General features: G+C 37.1%; 1 protein-coding gene across 2 annotated transcripts in view; it reads left to right on the plus strand.

The window, feature by feature from the left end:
* The first annotated feature begins 8228 nt into the window (after positions 1-8228).
* LOC149779389 (calcitonin gene-related peptide type 1 receptor-like) overlaps positions 8229-24661 on the plus strand; it is a 224102-nt gene continuing 207669 nt past the window's right edge. Inside the window, exon 1 of one of the 2 annotated variants that reach the window (XM_089940037.1) lies at positions 8229-8528. The gene's annotated coding sequence lies outside the window, so the exon portion shown is untranslated. Of the gene's footprint in view, positions 8529-11686; positions 11812-24661 lie in introns of those variants that run through there. The other variant, XM_089940039.1, reaches the window with a different exon arrangement.

Genomic DNA, 24661 nt, shown 5'->3' on the forward strand with positions numbered 1-24661 from the left:
CCTTCAAGTTGTGTTATGTTGTGATCAGTTTGGGCTGAATTTTTTCTTCTCAAAAATATTGAATTCAAGTGATTATTTTCTCTGGAAATACAGAAGTGCTCTGATACAATTCTTACATAAAGACATTCACTGTAATTTAAGGTATATTTTAACCTGGAATTATATTTCTGTGATTGAACAAAAGACTGTGCATCAACAATTCAATAGCTATCACAGACACATCATCTTCAGTTTGGCCAGAAAAGATGATTTTCTGAGGCAAAAGCTTCATTAACGAAGCAAGAAAAACAAATATTTTCGTCCAATATTTGGTGGAAAAGAGTGTTTTGGATAAAAAATAATTTGGATTTGATTAGTATGTCTCAGACTAACATAAAAGTAAAAGAATTAAAATACAAAATGGAACTAGAGTTGAGAAGGCTTGAGCTTCAAAAAGAGAAAGAAGAAAGCAAATGCAAATTGGAAAAAGAGGAAAAAGAGAGGAAAATGCAACTGGAGAAGGAGGAGAAGCAAATGCAATTAGATAAAGAGGAAAAAGAGAGGAAAGTGCAGTTGATTAGATAAAGAGGAAAAAGAGAGGAAAGTGCAGTTGCAGTAAGAAGAGAGAGACAAATGCAGTTACAGAGAAAAGAACATATGCAAATGCCATTGGAGAAAAAGGAGAGAGAGAGAGACAGAGAGAGAGACAGAGAAAGACAGAGAGAAACAAATGGAAATAGAATTGGAGAAAGAGGACACAGAGACAAATGCAAATGAAAAATGCAAAAAGGAAGGGAAGAAAGAGTTTCAATTTAGATTTAAAAAATTAGAGCTAGTAAGTGAAAAGCACATCCCCACTTTACATACAAGTTCAAGTTTTGATGTTACTAAGAATATTAGGTTAGTACCCCCTTTTAGAGAAAAAGACGTATATTAATATTTTCCTCATTTTGAAACAATTAATGAAAATTCGAAATGGCCAAGATTGCGCTTTCTTGGCAAATCACGAGACAGCTATGCTTCTCTGTAAGTACATCAAAGTGCTGACTATGATCTGGTGAAGGAATGCATCTTAAAGGGTTATGAGTTAGTTGCTGAGGCTTATCTGCAAAACTTCAGGAACTATCAAATAGTAGCTGGACAAACTCGTGTCGATATTGCACGAGAAAAAGATCAGCTATTTGATAGGTGGTGCTTGTCCAAGAAATGTGCTCAAGAATACGAAAATCTACAACTCGTATTACTTGATGAGTTCAAAAATTATGTCCATAGTGACGTTAAAATTTATATTCATGAGCATAAGGTCGAAACATTAGAAAATTATGCCCGTACAGCAGACGAGTGTTCCTTAGCTCATAAAGTTTCTTTTGTAAGTTAGGTTTCCACTCAGCAGTCTTCTAGCAAAAAAAGTATTTCAGCCTAATACGAACCCTTCTAAATTTCAATCTGAAACAACTTTTAGAAATCAAGGTTCTGATAAGAATTATCATAGGAAATGACACGTTATTTCTGATTGCTACAAATTGAAAAATAAGCATCAGAATCAAGACATACCTATTCCAAACACTCTTATTTCTAAGAGGTCACGGTCACGGTCATGTACTGAAAGCAATACATTTGTTTCGTCTAAAAAAAAACAGTCTGATTTTATTTTGGAGAATTATGAAACCTTCATGCTAAAGGGTTCTTCTTCACTCATGGATGATTCAGCCAGTCGTATTTATATTACAACTTTAAAGGATACAGGCGGCTTTCAGAGTATTTTATTATCAGGTTCTTTGCCTTTTTCTGAGAAGTCTTCTTCTTTTGGGAGTGTCCTTATTCAAGGAGCAGAGTGCGACTTTGTTAATGTTCCTCTCCATTGTGTAAATTTGTCATCAGACAGTCTCAGGCCCCGTGACAGTCGGAACAGTGTTTTCGTTACCCATTGAGGGCGTTCATTTATTGCTTGGCAATAACCTGACTGGAGATAAGGTTATGGTTAATCCTCTTCTATCTGAAAATTATTGTTTGCATCAGAAAATCGATATTATTGAAAAAGAATTCCCTGTTTTATACCCAGTTTGTGCAGTTACTAGAGCCATGGTAAAGAAAGCTCTTGAGAATGATGTTGTTAGGGAAATTATTCCTCTAGCTGACATATGTATTAGTTAGTATTTTGATGAGGTCACTTTCATTCTTCATTTGGATCATTCAATGTGTATTGATCACAGTAATCCTCTTTTAACTACCCATTCTCTTTATTCTAATCACGGTGACAAACGGCAATCATTTATTGTCGAACAGTGTGTGTGTGATTTGGATTTTTAACGTAACTTTGACATGTTTTCAGTCATATCGCTACGGTATCTGAAGTGTGGCAGTTTATAGTTACGACTAGCACTGGGGCATCATTCCGCAAACATGTAGCACGATGTCCCACCCAGTCATATTATCCTGACACCAGGCCGACCAGTCCTAACATTAACCTCTTAATGTTGAGCGCCAGGCGAGGCAGCTGTTAGTACCAATTTTGTCAGTCTTTGATATGACTCGGCCATGGATCGAACCCACGACCTTCCGCATCCGAGGCGGACTCTCTAGTCATTAGGCCACCGGAGCGGTAGTGTCATCGAACAGGAAAAATATCCTGAAGTCTCCTGTTTGTTTCAAAGAGCCATTAGTGAATTTGAAGGCAGAGAAGTATCTGTTTTTTGTTTCATAAAAAGATGATTCTTATGAGAAAATGGAGACCACCTGAGGTACCTGCTGGTGACGAGTGGTCAATGAACTAACAAATTATCGTTCCAAAATCGTACAGACATAAAATTCTTTGCAGGTCCATGAAACTCCATTGGAGAGTCATTTAGGGATTATTAAGACTATCAAAAGATCTTGAATCACTTTTATTGGACAAAAATTAAAAGGGATGTTTGTAAATACTGCAGATCTTGTCACACTTGTCGAATGGTAGGGAAACCCCGTCAGAGATACCCAAGGCTCATCTGCAACCTATTCCTGCATTTGATGAACCATTTAGCAGAATAATGGTAGATTGTGTCGGTCCCTTACCTAAGACCAAGTCTGGTAGCCAGTAATTGTTGACTATGATATGAGCGCTTACAAGATTCCAAGAGGCAATGTTTTTGAGGCATATTAAAACTAAAACAACAGTAAAAGTTTTGATAAAGGTTTTTACTCAGTTTGGCCTTCCCAAATCTGTCCAATCTGATTATGGGTCATATTTTATATTTGGAATATTCTAGCAAATTATGTACTAATTACGCATCCAACAATTCAAATCTTCTGCCGATCACCCTGAGAGCCAAGGAGCTATAGAAAGATTTCATCAAACTTTGAAAAATATGATTCGGTCATATTGTTTTTGATGCGGGTAAAGACTGGAATAAAGGCGTTCATTTACTATTGTTTGCTGTTAGGAAATCAGTTCAAGAATCTTTAGGATTCAGGCTCTTTGATCTAGCTTTTGGAAATACCGTGCGTGGACCACTGAAAAGAGAAACCTCTTTCTAATGAAGATACTGAAATAAATCTTCTCGATTATGTTTTCAATTTTAAGTATACGTTGTCAAAGGCTTGTGACGTTGCAAGAATTAATCTGCACTTTACTCAGTCAAAAATGAAATTACGGTATGATAAAAATACAAAGGAAAGAAGTTTTCATCCTGATGATAGAGTTCTGGCTCTCTTGCCCGTACCACAAAATCCTCTTCAGGCCAAGTAAGTTTGGTACTTATACAGTTGAAAAGGAAGTAAACGAGTTAAATTATATCATCAATACTCCCTGGAGGCGAAAACAAAAACAACTTTGCCACATAAATATGTAAAAGGAGTATGTGGAGAGATAGCTGGATTAATGATGCAATTAATTTAGTTGTACCTGTCCCACCCACTGAGGATTTAAACGAAGGAATGCAACCGAACTTTATTGACTTTGGAGCAACAGATCTTCAAAATTCAGAAATTATGAATAATCTGGACCAGAAACTTTCACATTTGCAACAACAATAAAAGAATGAACTAAAACAGTTATCACTTGAATATGAGCACTTATTTTCAGATGCTCCAACAATAACAAGTACAATATACCATGACGCTGAAATAATAAATAAACCTGTGAGAAAAACACCCGTACTGGATTAACTCTCTCAACCAGGAATGTTTGAAAAAAGAAATCCAGTGTTTGCTGGAGAATGATTTTATCATTTACAATGACACCTGGAAAGATCATTTAGAGACTTTCCGGAAATTCTTTGAGAGACTCGCTGATGCAAAGTCGACAATTGATTTATCTAAAAGTGAGTTTTGCCGTGCATGTGTAACATTTCTAGGACATATCGTTGGACATGGACAAGTTAAACGTAGAGATGCTAAGGTCATAGCTATCTTCGAACTCTCTGTGCCTATCAGTAAAATTCAACTGATGCGATTTTCGGATATTAATGGATACTATCGGAAATTTTCTTCCTCTTTTTCCGTAATTGCTGAACACCTGACCAATTTATTAATCAAGAAAACCCAGTTTCATTTGTCTGAAAAATGTCAGGAGGCTTTTGATAAGTTAAAGGCTATACATAGGTGTGCACCAGTTCCTACCGTTCCAACTTTTTGTTGATGCAAGTGACGATGGGGCTGGAGCAGTGTTGATTCAGGAAGACAAAATTGTTGTAGATCATCCAGCGTGCTATTTTATAAGAATATACTAAGCACCGAGAAATTATTCCACAATTGAAAAGGAATGTTTGTCTTTGATATTTGCATTACAACACTTTGAAGTGTGCATTAATTCAGTTACTTCTCCTATTATTGCGTTTAGTTGTCACACAATTGAAAAGGAATGTTTGTCTTTGATATTTGCATTACAACACTTTGAAGTGTGCATTAATTCAGTTGCTTCTCCTATTATTGCGTTTAGCGGTCACAACGCCCTTGCTTTCATCGGCAAGGTCAAAAACACAAAACAGAGAATATTAAGGTGGATTTTGTTGTTGCAGGAATATAATATTGACATCAGGTACATAAAGGGAAAGAAAATTTAATAGCAGATGCACATTCATGTGTATAGAAATATACTGTTTCATGTATACTTTGTGTCATTCATAAAATTTCATCTTAGGTAATTTTCTGCTCCACATTATATTTGACTTATAGTAAAAACAAAGCTTTATTGCGTAAATCTTTCTTTTTCTTTATCAGGAGTCGACGTATATATATATATATATATATATATATATATATATATATATATATATATATATATATATATATATATATAGTCACGGAATTGTATAAATCCTTTTATTTCTTAAATGCATCTACTCGGGTTTCGTTTTTTGTGTACAACAAAACCCGGGGGTGATTTATGTATATTGTACAACAAATGTCGAAATAGTGAGCTCGGTTCATCCTATGCCGCACGTGCGAAGTGCTTTACATGTATGGAGTTACGCACTCCGTCACCAGCATAAGTGGCTACCTGTCACACTAGTCGATCAAGCTGTCAGTATTTCAGGTTGCTCAATCAAGCAATCAGCGCCCACGAATCTCGGCCAGCAACGCCCGATCTCCTGCTACTCGACCAGCAACACTGTTTACTCAGCTCTACGGCTGCTATGGTTCCTCTTCACAGCTGCTATGGTCAACTTCTATGGTTAGCACTGCAGCTGGTACCACGTCAACTCCGATCACTCCAATAACTCTGATCACTCTGGTCACTCTGGTGAGCTATACAGCTCCGGTCAGCTGAAAATACATCTATCACCGCATAATATGCATGAGGCGGGCATATACGATAAAACGTAATGACGCTATATACGGTAAGCTATACAGATTACATGATTGACACAATAATTACAAAACAATACACAAGTTCAGAAGTGAACGTAACCGTGCCCGACAGGAATTGTACGGTACTAAACCTATAGGTCCTTGTTTGTGAACCTCTTGCTACCAACAGTACGTATTTGCATTGCTCGATTGCCACCCAAAGTCATTTGGTGTTCGAAATAGCAAAATATCGTACAATGTCGTTGCCGATATCTCTCGCAATAGCTATTCTTGTTTAATTGAAGGTATATCGATATCTAAGAATACGAAGAACACCTGGTTTCTGACTATTTAGAAAAATATCCGAAAATTTTCTTTTCCCACATAAAAGAATACGTTTAACGGTTTGTTAATTTTTTCTTCTTTGTCTGGCACAAAGCATTATCTGCAACTCGGCTAATAAGATATTTCATCGGTGTTGTATTTGTTGCGCATATTTTCATGTGTTTTCTTTACATACACCAGCTGCTACATCGTTTTTTTTCTTTTGTTCTTGCAAGAACTTGTCTGTCTCTTTCTCAAGCCGACATTGCAGACACCGATCTATCGTTGGAATCACCTCTACTGACCATCGCAATAGGTCTCTACCACACACGCTTGATTTATTTGTTCTCTAAACCCAACCAACATATGTGAAAACGGCAGCAACTACGATGGCGCTTTACTTTGCCAGGCACGGGTATAAAGGACTTGCATCGACCAATTGCATGCGGCCGATATAGTATTTGTATCTGGACCTTTTGTATAGCATCAGAGTGGATTGATTCCATCTCTTTTTGGATAGCCGCATGCATCGTGGGTTCGATCCCCGGCCAAGTCATACCAAAGACTTACAACAACGATACTAAGAGCTGCCTCGCTTGGCGCTCAGCATTAAGAGGTTAGTGTTAGGACTGGTCGGCCTGGTCTCAGGATAATGTGACTGGGTGGGACATCATGCTACATGTCTGCGGCATGATGCCCCACTGCTAGACATCACTATAAACTGCCACTGCAGACATCGTAGCGATATGACTGATTTTTTTTAAAGCTACGTTAAAAATCCAAATCACACACACACACACACACACACAACCACATATATATATATATATATATATATATATATATATATATATATATATATATATATATATATATATATATATATATCCGCATTAAATATTTGACAACCTCGAAATCCAAAGTCGGGAATTTTGTCCAGTAGACAACCTCGAAATCCAAAGTCGGAAATTTTGTCCAGTAGACAACCTCGAAATCCGAAGTCGGAAATTTTGTCCAGTACTGCTCGTCCCATTTCTTTTCGGTGTACTCCTCTAACAGGAACTAATGTAACGGCCTTATCTCTTATAATCAATCGTAATTGATCGACAGCTTTCGGTAACTGATATGCCTGAAATGTACGAGTGATGTATCTATTTGTACAACTGCACTCGTACGTGTAACGGATTCCTACTCTGTGGCTAATGGCAAGGATACTCCTTTTATGTCACGTGCTAAACTGTTTTTGCTAGATACGTATCCTTCAAAAGACGTGTTTGTAAAATACGCACGTACGCGCGAATCTTTACACATCTTCTTATTTCTCCCACGTAGATGGTGACTTGTCATGAAATATATTAGATTTTCAGGATTACAGTTTCCACATTGGATGCATATGCAAATTGATCTAAGCCTGGAATTGATAAATATTTAGTCCGAAACAGATAATTTTCTCTAAGCATTGATATCCATTATTTCAGAAATCTATAATTAAAAAGACTATAATGCACATTATATAAATCAGTCATCGTGGCTACCCGTATTGAACAAAGGGTAGTCTGTACCTACCATTTCATTAACCCATAGGTTCCAAAGAATTAAGGTGGCAGACCTGCAAAAACTACAGGGTTGAATTTTCAACACCACAAGTGTTCTTGCATGGTTATATTTCTAATTTGCATCCCACTCTCTGACCTTATCATTTTTTAAGTCCGTAATATCTTGTGGAAATAGAAAAGTAGATATATAAATGGATACTGTGAACAGAGATAGACTGAGAAAAAAGATGGACGTAGTTGCTAGATGTTTCCAGATGGATTTTAGGAGAGATACACATGAAGTTGAAAATCTGGATATTAAATTGGTATTTGTCTAAACAGAAATTAATATGTAGCTGTTCGAATCAGAAAATATGAAGTGCATAACGTTTTATATGTTAAACCATGAGTTATTTAAGATCTGCGATAGTCACTTTTTGTCTTGTTCATTTCAGCCTACCATGCAGCATTTTATCTGTAAAGGAAAAAAGTATCTACATGTTTGTTTCTATCAAACCCAACCATGTCACATGACTCTTGTTATCTGAATATGCGCAATTCTTCTTTTAACGACAGCTAAGGTTATTTCCCTTGCATCTCCTTACTTAGGCCCTTCGATAGATGTACTACCTATCAAGTACATATCACTCACTCATCACATATCAGGTCATTTAATAGTGATGAGGTTATGCCAGAATTCAGGTCAGATAGTTGGCACAGAGCTGTTCAACATTCTATAGCCTTAATGAGCACTGACTACATTGAATATATGACTAGTTATCAAGTAATAGTATGTACTCTTTAAGGTATAAGGTAGTTCACAGTATTCCAAAAAGAACATTAGAAGGGATCAGTTTATACGTCGAGTCTGGCGTTGTCAACACGTACGGGATAGAAGACCTGTATATAGACACCTGTTTGTATGTAAGTAGATATCAATTTTATCATTAGTTCATCGTGGTGTTTATTTCGAGGTGTGGGTTTTCTTCCATTTGTGCGGATGTTTCCTCTCATAAATTTGATGCACTTTACGCATGTCATATGTTGCTTTACTTTTGGTAACCCTCAGTAAATGCATTATAATCGAAACTTTGGTTCATATGTCTTCTTCAACTGTATTATGATAACTTACAAACGGGTTTATTTTTTTTATAGTTCATTTAAGGTTTATGTGTCTTCTTGACCATTACACCATGTATTATACTGCCACATGACTTCAAATGAGCAATGCGCAAAGTGTACACTGTAATTAATTTCAACTGATAGGGGTATCCATGTTACGTTAGTCTAGTTACAAATACGTAAACAATATTTAATCAGCTACCACTAGAGATAGTTAAATTAATTTCTGTTAGTTTTTTTAATCTTAGCCTAAAAAATGATCTTTAAAATAATTTTTTTTTCAAACAAGCTGTATAAATGTGTTAGAGTACATGCATAGATATCTTGAAACCACAGTTGTCATATATTCACACCTTAACACACCCTGGAGGTTTTTGTCGCTTTCGCCTGAAATTCGAGTAGGAAACACATTTTGAAAGCTATTTCTGAATACATCCTAATACATCAACTTCCAGGAGATCTTCCAATAAGATAATGACTAGTTGTGTTAGAAACATCGTTTTTCATTGGCTATTTGGATCGCGCATGAGCAGAAGGGTAAAAGTGGGAGTTCTTTTTTTATTGCTTAACGGACCCATTATTTTCGTATCGAGGCCACTCTTTATTCCAAATGCCCATCTTATCCTACTTTTTGAAAAGGTTCATCTGTCTGCAGTTCATACTGGTCTGTCTTAGATCTGAGACCAAAAAGTATAAAATCCGGACAAAAATCCGATTCCGACCACGGGCGAATTTTGGGTGGAAAAAAAATTGGGTCCCAATTTTTTTCTCTCTCTGTATTTTGTAGTACAACAAGACATTCCAGATTATCTGATGTCATTGTAGAGCTACATCTGTCTACCTTTCTATAGTACCACACACTTTAGTGTATCTTACATGACCTTGACGCTACGGAGCTCGGTAGTAGTCTACTACCTCCTGCCACGTAAACTCATCACTAGGGGTTAATGAGTTAACAAGGATTTTAGACATTTTTTTTACAAATCGTCAAGGAATGGCTAAATTTGTCATTTATGTGCAATGTCGATGCACAAGTGATTAGATACGCAAAGAATATTCAAATTTGGTAACGTCATCAAAATGCACCCATTAACACATTAACCCCTTTGAGGTTTTTGTCGTTTTCGCCTGAAATTCAAGTAGGAAACACATTTTGAAAGCTATTTCCGAATACATCATAATACATCAACTTCCGGTTGTTCTTCCAATAACATAATGCCTACTTGTGTTAGAAACATCGATTTTCATTGGCTATTTGGCTCGCGCATGAGCAGAAGGGTAAAAGTTGGAGTTCTTTTTTTTTTTTTTTTGCTTAACGGGCCCATTATTTTCGTATCGAGACCACTCTTTATTCCAAATGCCCATCTTATTCTACTTTTTGCAAAGGATCATCTGTCTGTTTGCAGTTCATATCGGTCTGCCTTAGATCTGAGACCAAAAAGTCTAAAATCCGGACACAAAATCGGATTTCGACCACGGGCGAATTTTGGGTGGAAAAACTCGGGTCCAAAAAATGAGGTTTTTCCCTCTGTATCTTGTAGTGCAACTAGAAATTCCTGATTATTTGGTATCATTGTAGAGCTACATCTGTCTACCTTTCTATAATACCACCACTTTAGTGTATCTTACATGATCTTGACGCTACGGACCTAGGCAGTATGCTACTACCTCCTGCCACGTAAACTCGTCACCAGGGGTTACTGTGTTAATGGGCACTTACGATGCAGGTAAGTAAACTCAACATTACAACTACATCAGCCAATTTTGCCCGTCACCCCTGCCGGGGTATAGGCCGCCCACAAAAGATCGCCAGAGGTTTCTGTCATGTGCCATGCCATCGAGCTGACTCCAGGTGTGACCCATCTTAGTGATGTCCGCCTCAAGGTCGCGTCGCCATGTGTTTCTTGGTCGCCCCTTTTCCGTTTGTAGTGATTTCAACTACATGTTTACTTTAAATTTGTCACGTTTTGCATTGTACTGTAACATGGGTCTTAGTATTTTATATATATATCTTAATATGCGTGAGTCTTATATACACTTTTTGCTGCAACGTTTCTCGGCTTAGTCTTCGTCATAGATTCTTACGACAGTTATTATAACAAGCAGCTACAAACCAATAGTCAAAAAAAAGGTGTGATTAAGACTTGGTTCTAACAATACTACGGAAGCAAACAACGATTCCATGATATGATCGTGTCTTACTTATAATGTGATTGTCTGTCCGGTCACACATGCTCATTTTATACCGAGACTGCGAATGTAGCATCTACATCATGATTTGCCCCCCCCCCCCCCCCCGCCATATGTCCGTTTCTGCGTCTGTTCCAGGCTAGTTTGTTAGCAATATTAAGCAGAAACAAATTGACCCGGACCAATGAAACGGTGCGTGGATGGGACATGTAATTAAGCATTTCACCCAAATTTATTAATTGTTACCTCTTTATTAGTTCTTTCACTTACATGTCAAAGAATAATTAGCACAACTACACAGAAATGAGTTCACCTATAGGGGGAAATATATTTCGGTAGGCATATGTGTATACATAAATAAATGCTCAGAGTAGACGCTGTTCTACTCTTTACTTTTTTATTTTAGAAGTTAAAGGAATTTTTACTTTAATGGGTCATTTGTGTTTATGAACACTTATCTATTTTTTCTGCTTTTTTATTTTGTACAGCATGAAAAACTGGTTTGTTGAATTCTATCTACGGTACAACTTTTAAAATTTGAATCCTGACCGCATAAGCAGAACCTTATCTAATATTAAGCATAAAGATGTGCTTGTACATCAAATTACCTATACCACGTGATGATTATGACCATTTGGAAGTTTCGCACTTTGGTAATGTATGGAAAATGGGTCAGTAGTTAAAGTGTAAAATTATCATCTTCCTTCTTGGCAGACTTTAACTATTTAGCATAGTATACAGTGACTAGTTTTCTGTATTATTGTGGCTGTGTCCTGATCGTTAGATGTTTACACACTGAGTGAAGAATAGGATGTTCGACTTCAATACAAAGCCACAGCGCTATTTACGCGCATCCGGCTTTCAAGATCGACCATTCTAATGAGGCTTTGTTACTGTAAGTAACTTTAAAATACACTTATCCTTCACTAATACTAAACGGAAAAACGCACGCATTTACTTAGTACTAGAATAAAGTTAGTCGCACGTTTTATTGATTGTACTCGTTTTGAACTTCTGCATGCATTCATAAATTGTCTTGCAAAGTAAACTGATTATGATTTATGTTCAATCTTGCGATGAAACATTGGTTTAGAATTAACTATAAATGGAAGATTTAATTTATTCTGATATCTTGCATGAAAGTAGCGGGATAAATATGAGAAACTTGTATAAAGTGTTACAAACATTTACTTAACATGCAGTTTTTTGTTGTTTTTTTTATTACTGATATAAGTCATAGCCTTCTTCCCCTCCCCCAGACTTTGTATTCATATTACTGTACATGAATGTAAACCCGTGGATTGCAATCTATGAAAGCAGCCAATAAGCGTCAAATACAGAGGCCAATCGTGGAGGAGTAGAATGTAGTAACCTATACAAATAACTGACAAACTGCCATTTCACTGCTACATGACTTGGAGGTTGTGACGTGACATATACAACGTATAATAAGTATTGTTACAGTGCTTGCTTTGGTATTTATATACTTCTTTATTTTTAAAGGATATTACCCAACGTTTGCTGCTTGTAAAGCCGCACCCCCCCCCCCGCCCCGTAAGTGCTTGGATATATATGTGGTTTTCCATTTCATCCAGTACCGTCTCGAACTAGGTCGTGCTTATTATTTTATCTTTAGTAACAACGTTCTATTTAAGGCTACTATGTGAAACCGCGAGAGGTTCCGAATAAATACGTATTCATGAATGTACTATTATCAAACCTAGTTTGCTTGCACCACCAGAGATATTAGTTACCATTTATATAGCCCCAACAAAACATCTGATTGTTGCATCTTTGACCATCACTGACGGGTCTCTCAGGCTTAGCTGGTTGTGGGTTCGCGAAAGCATTCTGCCCGATTGATGCTGATTATACAAGAGATGATCTGCATCGTTGTTTGAGACGTCCTGAAATATCACAGACGTACCAGCCAACTTCCATATTCTTCGCTTAATCTTGCGAGTCCGAGAATAGTTGAAGCAATGTCAACATTATCAATAACTGATTCGATTTCCTCTCCATCGACGGAATAACGTACGTTGCCAAACGACGCCATGGCGTCTTTTTTGTTGATATAACTAATCCAACATTTGCACGGACAGGATAAATGTTATTGTTCGTATCTATCCCCTGACCTTTAATTTCCAATGGTCTCACAAGGAAGAAAATATCAAGACGTGTCCTGCACTTGTAATTTTATTTTTTATGGTCTAAGGTTCCTAACCGGATATGATAAGTGATGTGACCTACCATCACAGGCATACCCATATCCCTTTAGCGAGACAACCGTATTCCACTTCTCATTGCTAAATTTGTAATGACAGAATCAGTTATACGTTGTTGATCAGCATCATTGGTGATTTTACTAACCGGGTTTGGCGATGTTGATGTCGATGGAAGTGTAACGGGTTTTTGAACTCTAGCCACTAATCTTCGTAGTCATTCTCAAATACGTTGAATCCCATACAATCCAATATTCTTTAATCGATCTGCAGAAACGTTTTTGATATTCTCAACGATTCGCATTGCATCCTGTTTAGCTATCGGTGCAGCGTGTGGATTATTCCTAAAAGCACCTTTTTTAATAAACCCTTGAAAACATCATCAAGACCATTAACGTAATGTGTCACATAAAATGTTTGTTTTTTCTGCCTTAACAAGCACTTTTATCACACCTCAACCAACTGCTGACATTATATTTAAAAATATGGTCGATCTATAATGTACAGATCATCCCGCGGATTGTTTGTGTAGGTGCACGTATTTCTGTATATCTAAATCGTCGAGTGTGGATGCATTTCTTTGTTTCGGTTTAACTAGCATGTTACTCACGAATGTTCATGCCGCCTAGGTTCCCGTGTACGCGCAGGTTTGGGTGGGGCTTCAGGATCGTATAATATTGGGGGTTTAGGTTTTTATAATGGTTGGGGTTAAAGTTCGTATGATGATCCGGGTCTACGTTCGGCTTGACGTAAACGTTCATAAAAATAATCGTATGGAAATATGGTGACATAGGGAGTTATGATATCATTGTGCAGACAGACGAGATAGAATAATTTTTCATATACAATACTTTTCACTAAATTGTTTCTATATATTCACTCGGGATTTATTTGGTGTCCAGGCATCATAACGTTATATGCGACAAGATTATTTTCACTTGAATCAACGTCGTCATTGGCAGGAGCATGGTAGATTGTAGAAAAGAAATCAACCGTGGCTGCTTTGTCATTCTACGATGATCGAAGCGCTTCTTTAACATTCTTAAGTTAATCATAACCCGGTTGATCATCAGCTGACAACTCAGTCACTTGCAACTAATCACATGTTAACAATCTCAAAATCATATTTAACAACAGCTGTGTTTTTTTACATATACAAACATGTAGCTTTGCTTGAGTAGTTTAAGCACTGCTTTGCGCTGGAAAGTTCAATGACGTTGAAAGCTAAAGCATCGTATAATTTTTTTTTTCCAGATTCCTTCTTAAATTTCTATACAAGTATTGTACATAACACAAACCATGTCTTCATAATGTATGCGATGTCGCATAAAAAAACTGGTACTGCAAATGCAACTCGAGTTCAAACAAGCAAGCATAAAGGCGCAATCACGAGAACCCGTGTCCGATGTCGATCAAATAAGTTTGAATTCATTATAACAAATCGTTGGTGGTGATATTGCTGATGTATTAAAGAAACTACCCGGAACACCATGGAGTAAATATCCTGGTGAAAAACATACCGCAAAATTGTTAACTAGTTTGTCTAGTTATGAATTAAACAACTGATACAAATTACTGAACTTTAGTTGTCCACGTCCTAAAAGGTCATATATTTTTTTAATGGCAGGGTGCCTTTGCCGCTAATGTTACTACTTGCTTTATAAAATGGCGACCATACCCACGTATGTTAAGAAACACTACGGATTTGTTATTTGACACTTTTTAATTCGTAACTGTTGATTGAATGCACTCTGTACGAGACAGGGACTTGATATTGATCATGAACGTTGGAACTTTCGGTTCCATTGAATGGACCATCACACATACAGCAATGAGTAGCCTCAGAAAACTGATCATTTGTCATAATCATGTCGGCGGGCATATAGAGTTGTTGTCGCATCCATTTCACTGTAACCTCGAACAAAATAAAAAACACTTCAACCGAATCTTTACCACGATGCAACAATGGTGAATCAGATTGCCCGTCGCATCTGACAACAGTGTAACAAACTCTGAATGAGATATATTCAGCAAGTTGTGTTGTATTTGTTGTATTTATTTGGTCGTTCACAGGAATGTAAAGAAATTCAAAGTCAGCATAGATGATATAAGATACGTCCATGTTTATATACACCGCTGTAAACGTTAGAACGCTTTTATCAGGTTCTGACATAATCGCTTGCTGTGGCTTTTCACTAATTCCACCACAATACAAGTCATTATCAGGCTACTAAGCACATGCATCCAACGTCTGTGTGAATATTCTTACCCTAGAACTTGCTGTGCCGACTAAATATATGAGAAACATTCTTTCTCCAGGCATAATGTGATAGCCACCCGGGGATAATGTTTTCGCTCAGCAACCACAAGTTAATCGGGGTCCACTCATTTCGTACATGTGAGGATAGACCAAGCGGATAAAAAGCCTTTATTCCAAGTAAGCAGATTAACAGCGATATTAAAGTTAAGTGTTTCAAACTTGAACCGGAAATTTTATATTACCAAACTTTAGTTCACTCATATATTACTGGTATTTACGCAGCTGATCTGTGTTTGTTATTCGTGGGATGTAGTGCGGATAATATCGTCAGTTCAAAAGATCTTTTGTCATCGGTTCTTTTCTACATTTATCACTGACCGTGGAGGAACATCTCTGGCGTTCGTATATAACTCGATCTGCGAAACAGCTGGTGCAAGGAAAGCAAGCAAGAGTCAGTGATGACATTGGTGTACATTTTGAGAATCTTGTTAATAACTATGCTCATTTATTAATTGATTCATCGGTGTCTTTGCAGTTTAAGATTGTATGGCGACCACTGTGAATTCACGGTGCCGCGATTTGAAAACCATCGATTAAGTGGAATAATTAAATGCGGAAGAACCGTATTCGCTCTAACTCCTGAGATAACAGAACGTTGAAGCATAACGTTGAGGTCGGAGAACAATTAATTATATATATGGGGACAGGTGCTTGTTAAATCACTATACTGCAAAATTTATAATGTCTATGTCGGGAGAGGAAGTGATTCTTAATTAAGCCTTTGTTTACTTAGCCGTTAGACGGTTTGAAATGGGAAGGGTACCCTCGATTTTATATCGGAACTGTCAGATTTGAAATTTTCCAGATCTTTTGTTTGGAATTATGTAAGTCATGCTAACCGCAATTTTGGCGCCTCGTTATAAAAGGCAGTAAAACTATTTAAGTCTGATTGGTTACGCTAAATAAGGGGCGTGTTTCCCACACGAAATTCCTGTGGCTCTAAATATTGCCCCATCGAGAAATCTAGTCAGTCTGCAATTTTCCTGCAAGAGTGAAAATGAAAGGAACTCCGAGACTGAATTTGGAAGAAATTCTCTCGTAAAACATTGGTCAAAGGGACCGGATGTCTGGAAAGTCAACGGACACAATTTTGGCGGTAGAAGCGAACATGCTTGAAAGCACAAGGGGAAATAGTTCCACGGACGTATCCACTGAAGTATCTACTTACGTATCCACCTACCCACACAAAGTGTGAGGTCCCAAAAGAGGCGAGGCAGTATGGAGGTCGGAAAAGGGAAAAAGCGAAGGACCTGGTCAAACCACCATAGTGAAGTTGGAGTGGACTAGAATAAGCAGGTTATGACGTTGTACAAGGCAATGACTCTAGAAAACAATAGCCAAATAAAGTGGACACCTTTTTAGAAGGTACAACCTCATAACACCACACGACCATCAGTAGCAAACCACTACTAAGTGGGCTCTCGTCCGGGATCAGAACATTTTATTCGAGTAAAGAATCTGAGCAAATATATAATACAATAAGTATCTGAACTGTGATAATTTCAATAGTACTTGTCAAGAAATAGCGATCAGAGTGAATCGAATCCTTGTCTGCTTATTTTCTTTTCTATTATGTGCATGATATTTTCTTCCCATTTCTTTTCATATTGTGATGAAAATATTGTAAGAGATTGCGGCAAATTCCTTGCAGTTTGGGTCGTATTCTAAATTTGTGAAGTAAAGTGAAAAAGTACCTTTGTATTCTCTTGAGAGAAGATATATTCAGGCCAACCTCACAGTAGTAATTACGCCTTGAGTGTGTAAGCGTTACGCCAAATTAGGGGTGACATTCCAGTTTGTTGATTGTTGGTGCAAGGATAGTCTGGTGTAATTGAGTAGGCCATACTAAAAGTAGGATAAATACGTTGGGTCTATTCTCGGGTTGGGCAGTAAAACGTAAGTTTAGGTAAAGGACTTAATTCTTGTGTCACCATACAAGTAGAAAAGGGTGGCGACAGACAATTAGTTAGCAAATTTAAGTCAATTGGTAAAGACGATTTAGGTTACGAAGGGACCCAGTTAGCTGAATTTGGTGAGCGGAGTGTTAGAGAACACAAGGATCAGCTTGGAGAAAGGCATACAAGCAGCTGAGCAAGCGGCTGAACGAGAGCGCCAACTAGCCAGATTGCAGGCCAAAGAAAAATTTAGAGAACGCGAACATATGCTAGCCATGGAAACTTGAGGATCGAAGCAGAATCCAGAAGGGGTGAAGACCTGAATTTATCCTACTTTTAGTATGGCCTACTCAATTACACCAGACTATCCTTGCACCAACAATCAACAAACGGGCAGTATTAATATTAGGGTGTAGGTATATATTGCCACAGCCTAACCATATAACGTGTACACCTGTACACGTGGGGTCCGTTGAGACGAGGGCTATAAAGCGGAAGTCAGGGTCAAAGCCGCTAAGGCCCACAACTTCGCCCATAGACAGTTTGTTACCTGGCGAGTTGAGAAAACTTCAAGAGGAAAATTTGTCTCTAAACTAGGTACGCAGGGACGCAAAAGATGGGTCCATACGGAAATTGTCAGACGGCGAGGGGAAGTTCGCGACAAAACGCGGTATTTTGTACCGGTACACCAGAAAAGAGACCGATACGTTTAAACAAGTTGTTATGCCCATAGCGAAGCGAGCAGAAGTGCTTAGGCTAGCACATGAGGGTCTACTTGGAAGCTACATGGGCGTGGCGAAGAGAAAGAATGCTTGCCAATTATCTTTGGGATATCTAAATTCCAACGTTACCTGTATGGACAAGAATTTATTTAGAAATTGACCACCAACCACGTGCCTATTTAGCTCACGCTAAGTTAGCAAATGGACAATTAATGAGATGATTATTATTTCTACAACAGTACCAAGTCCAGGTACGGTATATCAAGGGCAACTAGAATGTAGAGGCTGACTGCTCAAGGAGACTAGGGACCTTGAAGTGAAGGGTTCACCCGAGGACATGTAAATAAATCAGGTCATTTTACTGGGGGGGGGGGGGGGGCTATATGTAATGATGCAAATTTCTGTCAATTTATAAAGAGCTCATTAACTTTGGGCCAGAGAACAATTATTAGATTTATGGGGACAGATGCTTGTTAAATCGCTATACTGCAATGATTTAAAACGTCTGTGTCGGGAGAGTATGTGATTCTTAGATAAACCTTCGTTTACTTAGCCATTAAACGACTTGAACATGGAAGAGTACCTTTGATTTTATATCGGAACTGTCAGATTTGAAATTTTCCATATCTGTTGTTTGGAAATTATGTTGTTGTTGTAAGGTTTAACGCCATTTTTCAGCACACGATAGGCTATACATGGCGACCAGTATTAATGGTGGAGAAAGAACCTGGGAAAACCACGGAAAGAACCACCGACCCTCGAGAAGCTACTCGCAAGCTTTCTCACATACCCACATTAGCCGAATCCGACTCGAACCCAAGCAGACAGAGGTGAGATGGCAGTGATCCGTAACGGAGAGCGCTTTAGACCACTCGGCCACTCGGGGCCCGGAAATTATGTAAGTTATGCTGACCGCAATTTTGGCGCCTGGTTATAAAAGGCGGTAAAAATATTTAACCCTGATTGTTTACGCTAAATAAGGGGCGTGTTCCCCACACGAAATTCCTTGGGCTTTAAATATTGCCCCCATCGAGAAATCTAGTCAGTCTGCAATTTGCCTGTAAGAGTGAAAATATAAGAGACTTCGAGACTGAATTTGGAAGAAATTCTCTCGTACAACCTTGGCCAAAGGGACCGGATGTCTGGAAAGTCAACGGACACAATTTCGGCGGTAGAAGCGAACAAGCTTGAAAGCAAAAGGGGAAATGGCTCCATGGACGTATCTACTGAAGTATCTACTTACGTTATCAACCTACCCACACAAAGTTTGAGGGCCGAAAAGAGCGAGGCAGTATGGAGGTCGGAAAAGGGAAAAAGCGAAGGACCTGGAGGAACCACCATAGTGAAGTTGGAGTGGACTGGAATAAGCAGGTTATGACGTTGTACAAGGCAATGACTTTGATCGTTTACTCGATTATATGATGAACTAATTCAATCAGTTAAAACAGATGGCTATTTATATTACTAAATTTGTGTTTGAAATTAGGTGAAAGATATATTCCAGAAAGAAGTGTATCTTCCTAATGTAATGTATTATCCCAGTAGTTTATGTAATTGATTCAAATTTTAGTTTCCCTGTACGGGGGCTCGTGTCGTTCTGTTGTTGTGGTATTCTTATTCCACGCTGTTGCGCGAATTGTCTTAATTTAATCAGTTAGCATACTTATATATAAGGATAAGCATTCTGAAACTGAATAGTACATAAATAACTTGTTTTATTTGTTTTACACTCTACCGGGATCAGAGAATGCAATCGCTTCAAACCTGATTATTATTTCTTTTTCTTCAGTGTATGTTTCGTCGGGTAGTTCTACAATCATAGATTCAGCAAATCTTCCTAGAAAGTGCGATAATACTCGCGAAAAGATTCGCATGGTCTGCAAACTTGATCATTTGATTTGACTGCGATACCATATTTAAGTCAAGGCCTAGCACACAGATCAACACGTAACGCCAGCAAATGTGATTTACAGTATTCATAATGGCATATTCAGCAGCATAGTTCATATTCTCCAAAGCATATACCTTTACAGTTGTTACGTCCCACTGCTGTTCAACGCTTTATATGCACACAGCGTTATTTAATGTTATATATCCTTTTCTGCATAACACAGTACATGAATAATGACCATAATACTCAACTTACATCTGGGAATTTAAAGGTTGACTTCAATGCCGGATTAAACCCTGTGGAGGCGAAATCTTGGGGACCTACTCGTAAATTATATCCTAATACGTTTTATAAATATTATTATGATCTGTTGTCGTGGGGTCCATAGGTTGACTTTATATTAATTCACAATTGTAAATCTTGCTTTTGATGTCAGAAATGTCCTTAAAAAGCTGAATAACATACCTTCCAATATTGTGTCAGCCCAAATGAGCTCAAATGATCCATCACTGAGTATTACACCTAATCGAATACAACCAGACATTGTACGTGATATCCAATAACGTCAAATGTTTTGGACTGTTTGTAAACTTCCTCAATGGGGTTTTCTTCTTTATTTTTAGCAATAGCTTCTGATATTTTTTTCCTCATGGCTTGCACTTCTTTGTTTTTGAGATGTGTACGTTATTTCATATGAGTGTTGATGTTATCGTTATATTAATAGTAAATATATCTTTGTACTTAATTTATTCTTGATGATTTTCAGTACTGCTACTATATAATAATAATAATAATAATAATAATAATAATAATGAGGACTTTGTATAGTGCCTAATCTTTAGAAGCTCTAAGCACTTTACAACATCAGACAACACCTATAAGATAAAAACATATATTTAATATTATTATAAAAATATGACATATTGATTTCATGCTTTAATTACACAATTAAAAGTATAGCCTTTAAGAAAAGTCGACCTTTAATAAAAGTTGGTGTAAAACCTATCCTACCAGAATAAAATATTTTCTACAACAGAAAATATTCTCTGCAACAGAAAATATCCACACTGTGTAGAGCGGTTAACAATTATATTTATGTAGCAACCCAGACGTTTGTGTACTTTAGCCACACTCAATAATGTAGTCCTGACTGAAATATGTACTACGCAAGCGCTGATGGTGATCATAATAATAAATAATCGTGTTTACCACTGTAGTGGGATTTGGGGTTTTGTCGGTTACTGGTATTATGTAACCACATGATTTTATCCTCACATATTGATAACTTTCACCGACTACATTCCACGGGTTCGCATGCATCTACGTGTGCTTTATTAAAGTATAAGTACCGATTCCTGGGGAATAGAGTTTATAGCTGTAATCAAAATCTAAAGTCACTATTATGACATTTCTTAAAATGGCGGTTCAATAAAATGGCAATTCAAATAATAAGTTCAAGAAAAGGTCTCCAGAAAAAAGCGTTGGATGAGAAGATTGCTGGCAGGCAATAATATAACTGGTGGCCTATGGTATTAAGAGTTTTTTATTCTCATAAAAGATGGATGTAATTAGGGTACACTCGAATTACAATGAAGCATGTAAAGGCACATAATGATATAACTGACAACAGTAAATATGTATATTAGTTGTTGGGTTTAGCGCCATTTTTCAGCTCAAAATAGGTTATACATGGCGGCCAGTATTAATGGTGGGGGAAGAACCAGGAAAAATCCCGGAAAGAACCACCGACCCACGAGAAGCTACTGGCAAGCTTTCTCACATACCCATATATATATATATATATATATATATATATATATATATATATATATATATATATATATATATATATATATATATATATATATATATATATATATATATATATATAAAGAGAGAGAGAGAGAGAGAGAGAGAGAGAGAGAGAGATGTGTGTGTGTGTATGTGTGTGTGTGTGCATGCACAGACTTATGTACGCACACACCTGCATGCATTTTTATATGGGTATGATACCTCGTGTTAACATTAACACATTAATACAAAATATACCAACATGTGTTTATTCAAGCACATGCGTATTGGTATAATCGTGACATTATATATAAAATATGAACTATATTATTACAAGTATTAAATAACTCAATGGAGATAAGAGAAAAGTACGAGCGAAAGTAAGAACAACAAAATAATAGTAATAACAATAATAATAACATGTAATTTTATTTAATGTAAGTAGTATTCAATGTTATTATTACGCTCAATAGGTGCTCTGCGGAATAAATATGCCAGATTTCTAACCTCTGAAATTTGCTGGAATTGTGTAATTTAATAAATTTCTATTATTCAGGACTTTCCAAAATAAGGTTTATTTATATACTCTTTTTTTCGCGGCAAAAAGCATTGGATTATCGTACAACCTGTCACGTATCTTCAAGGACATGGCAAAAAGCATTGGATTATCGTACAACCTGTCACGTATCTTCAAGGACATGGCAAAAAGCATTGGATTATCGTACAACCTGTCACGTATCTTCAAGGACATGGCAAAAAGTATTGGATTATCGTACAACCTGTCACGTATCTTCAAATACATGGCAAAATTACAGGTCTGTTCGTCAGTGTTGTACTTTCTGGTCTATTCCATACATCCGATTAAATACGTAAAGTATGGGGCGACATCATTTTTGAAAGGGATTTTCTGAATTTTATCATTGCTAATATGCCGCAGAAACTCCTTATCCTAGCGCTTAAAGATCCTCCAATTTTGAATAAACTGGTTAGCTTGACTTTTTTTGATGATGTCATTTTTTCTCCAGTTACTGATCAGTCAAAAGGTATCGATCATTGTGATCCTCTTTTAAGTACTCATTCTCTTATTTCTGTTCAATATGACAAACGACACTTCTCGTCGAACAGGAAAAGGATCCTCAGATCTCCTGTTTGTTTCAGACGGCTATTTGCCAAGCTGACACTGCAGAGAGATACCAACACGCCTTCTTTGCGAAAATGGTGTCCTTATGAGAAAATGCAGACACAGGAGGTGCCCGTTGATGACGAGTGGTCAGTAAGCTATCAAATTGTGGTACTTAATTAACTATTTGCATAGAGGCAGACCTTCCATCATTTTTATTGGCCGGAAGTTAAAAGTGATATTTCCAAATATTACAGATTTTGTTTTATTTGTGCATTGGTCAATTTGAGTTCTTTTAAACTATTTTTCGGACATTTTTTCCATGGACCATTGGCATTGTCAAAAGAAAAACGTCTTTTGACAGAGGATTCCGACACTATCATTTTAGAATATATCTTTGTGAAGTAGCAAGATATCATCTCTTTCAAAAATACAATTAAGGCAGGTACAAACTAAAACGTTAAGAACTTTGCCACCTGGTGACAAAATTCTGTCTATTGCAATACTTCGAAATCCTCTTCAGGTTAGATAGTATGGTCCTTATAAAGGTAAAAAGAAAGTGATTTAAATTATGTCAACATTTATGGGAGGCAAAAAACGGAAATAACTCCGTCACAGGTCGTAAAATATGTTAAAGGATTATGTTGATCGAGATAATTCTGTAAATCATTCGGTATATTTAGTTGTTCTTGTCCCACACAGTAACAATTTAATTAACGACGTACAACCAGATTGTAGTGACTTTGGTTCAAACAGTTTTCACAATGCTGCAATATTAAACGCTCTTGATAATAAACTCTCACGTCTACAGCCAAGGTAAAAGAATGGGTTAAACCAGCTAATATGTGAATATGAGCACTTCATGAAAAATCAACCATGATATTAACATTAATAATAATAATAATAATAATAATAATAATAATGATAATAATAATAATAATGAGAACTTTGTATAGCGCCTAATCTTTAGAAGCTCTAAGCGCTTTACAACATTAGACAAAACCTATAAGATAAAAACATATATAATGATATGATTACAAAAACAAACACCATTAAATTAGAAAACATAAAAAACATGGTGAAAATAATTAAGGTAGGAAAGATTATTAGGGCTTTAAGTTTCTTCTTGCAGTCCAAATAAGTGAGTTTTGAAAGCACTCTGTCTTTGTGTCTAAGTTCAGTGGGCAATTCATTCCACATTGCTGGGCCCTGGTATGCAAAAGAACGCTGTCCATATGACTTTGTTTTCATAGTGGGAATAATGAGTATACGACTGTCAGAAGAGGAGCGTAAGTATCTTGCTGATGTGTACACATGAGTGAGGTCGGATCGGTATGTTGGACTGGAGTCCGCCAGTGCAACGTAGCACAGAGAACACATTTTGTGCTTGATTCTGGATCGAATGGATAGCCAGTGTAGGATACAGAGCAGCGGGGAGGTGTGCTCTGTTCGTGGTACTCTAAGTATGATCCGAGCAGCTGTGTTTTGAACTTGTTGAAGTTTCTTGAGTAGATATTGAGATGAACCAGACAGAACTGAGTTACAATAGTCCAGTCTTGAAAGTACTAATGAACACACAAGTGTTTTAGTGGCATCAACTGAAAGATATTTGCGACTGTAACTGCCAAGCTTGTAAAACTGCACCCTTACAGAATTATACATCTTACGCAGAGATGTTTGAAAAAGGAGATTTAATATTTGTTGGAGAAAGATTGTATTGAACCAAGAAAAAGTAATTTGAGTTCGCCATGAATTCTTGTGCCAAAAGCAGATAATTATTTCCG

The sequence above is a fragment of the Sinohyriopsis cumingii genome, chromosome 17, assembly GCF_028554795.1.
Source record: "Sinohyriopsis cumingii isolate HCF-2022 chromosome 17, ASM2855479v2, whole genome shotgun sequence".
Lineage (NCBI taxonomy): Eukaryota > Metazoa > Mollusca > Bivalvia > Unionida > Unionidae > Sinohyriopsis > Sinohyriopsis cumingii.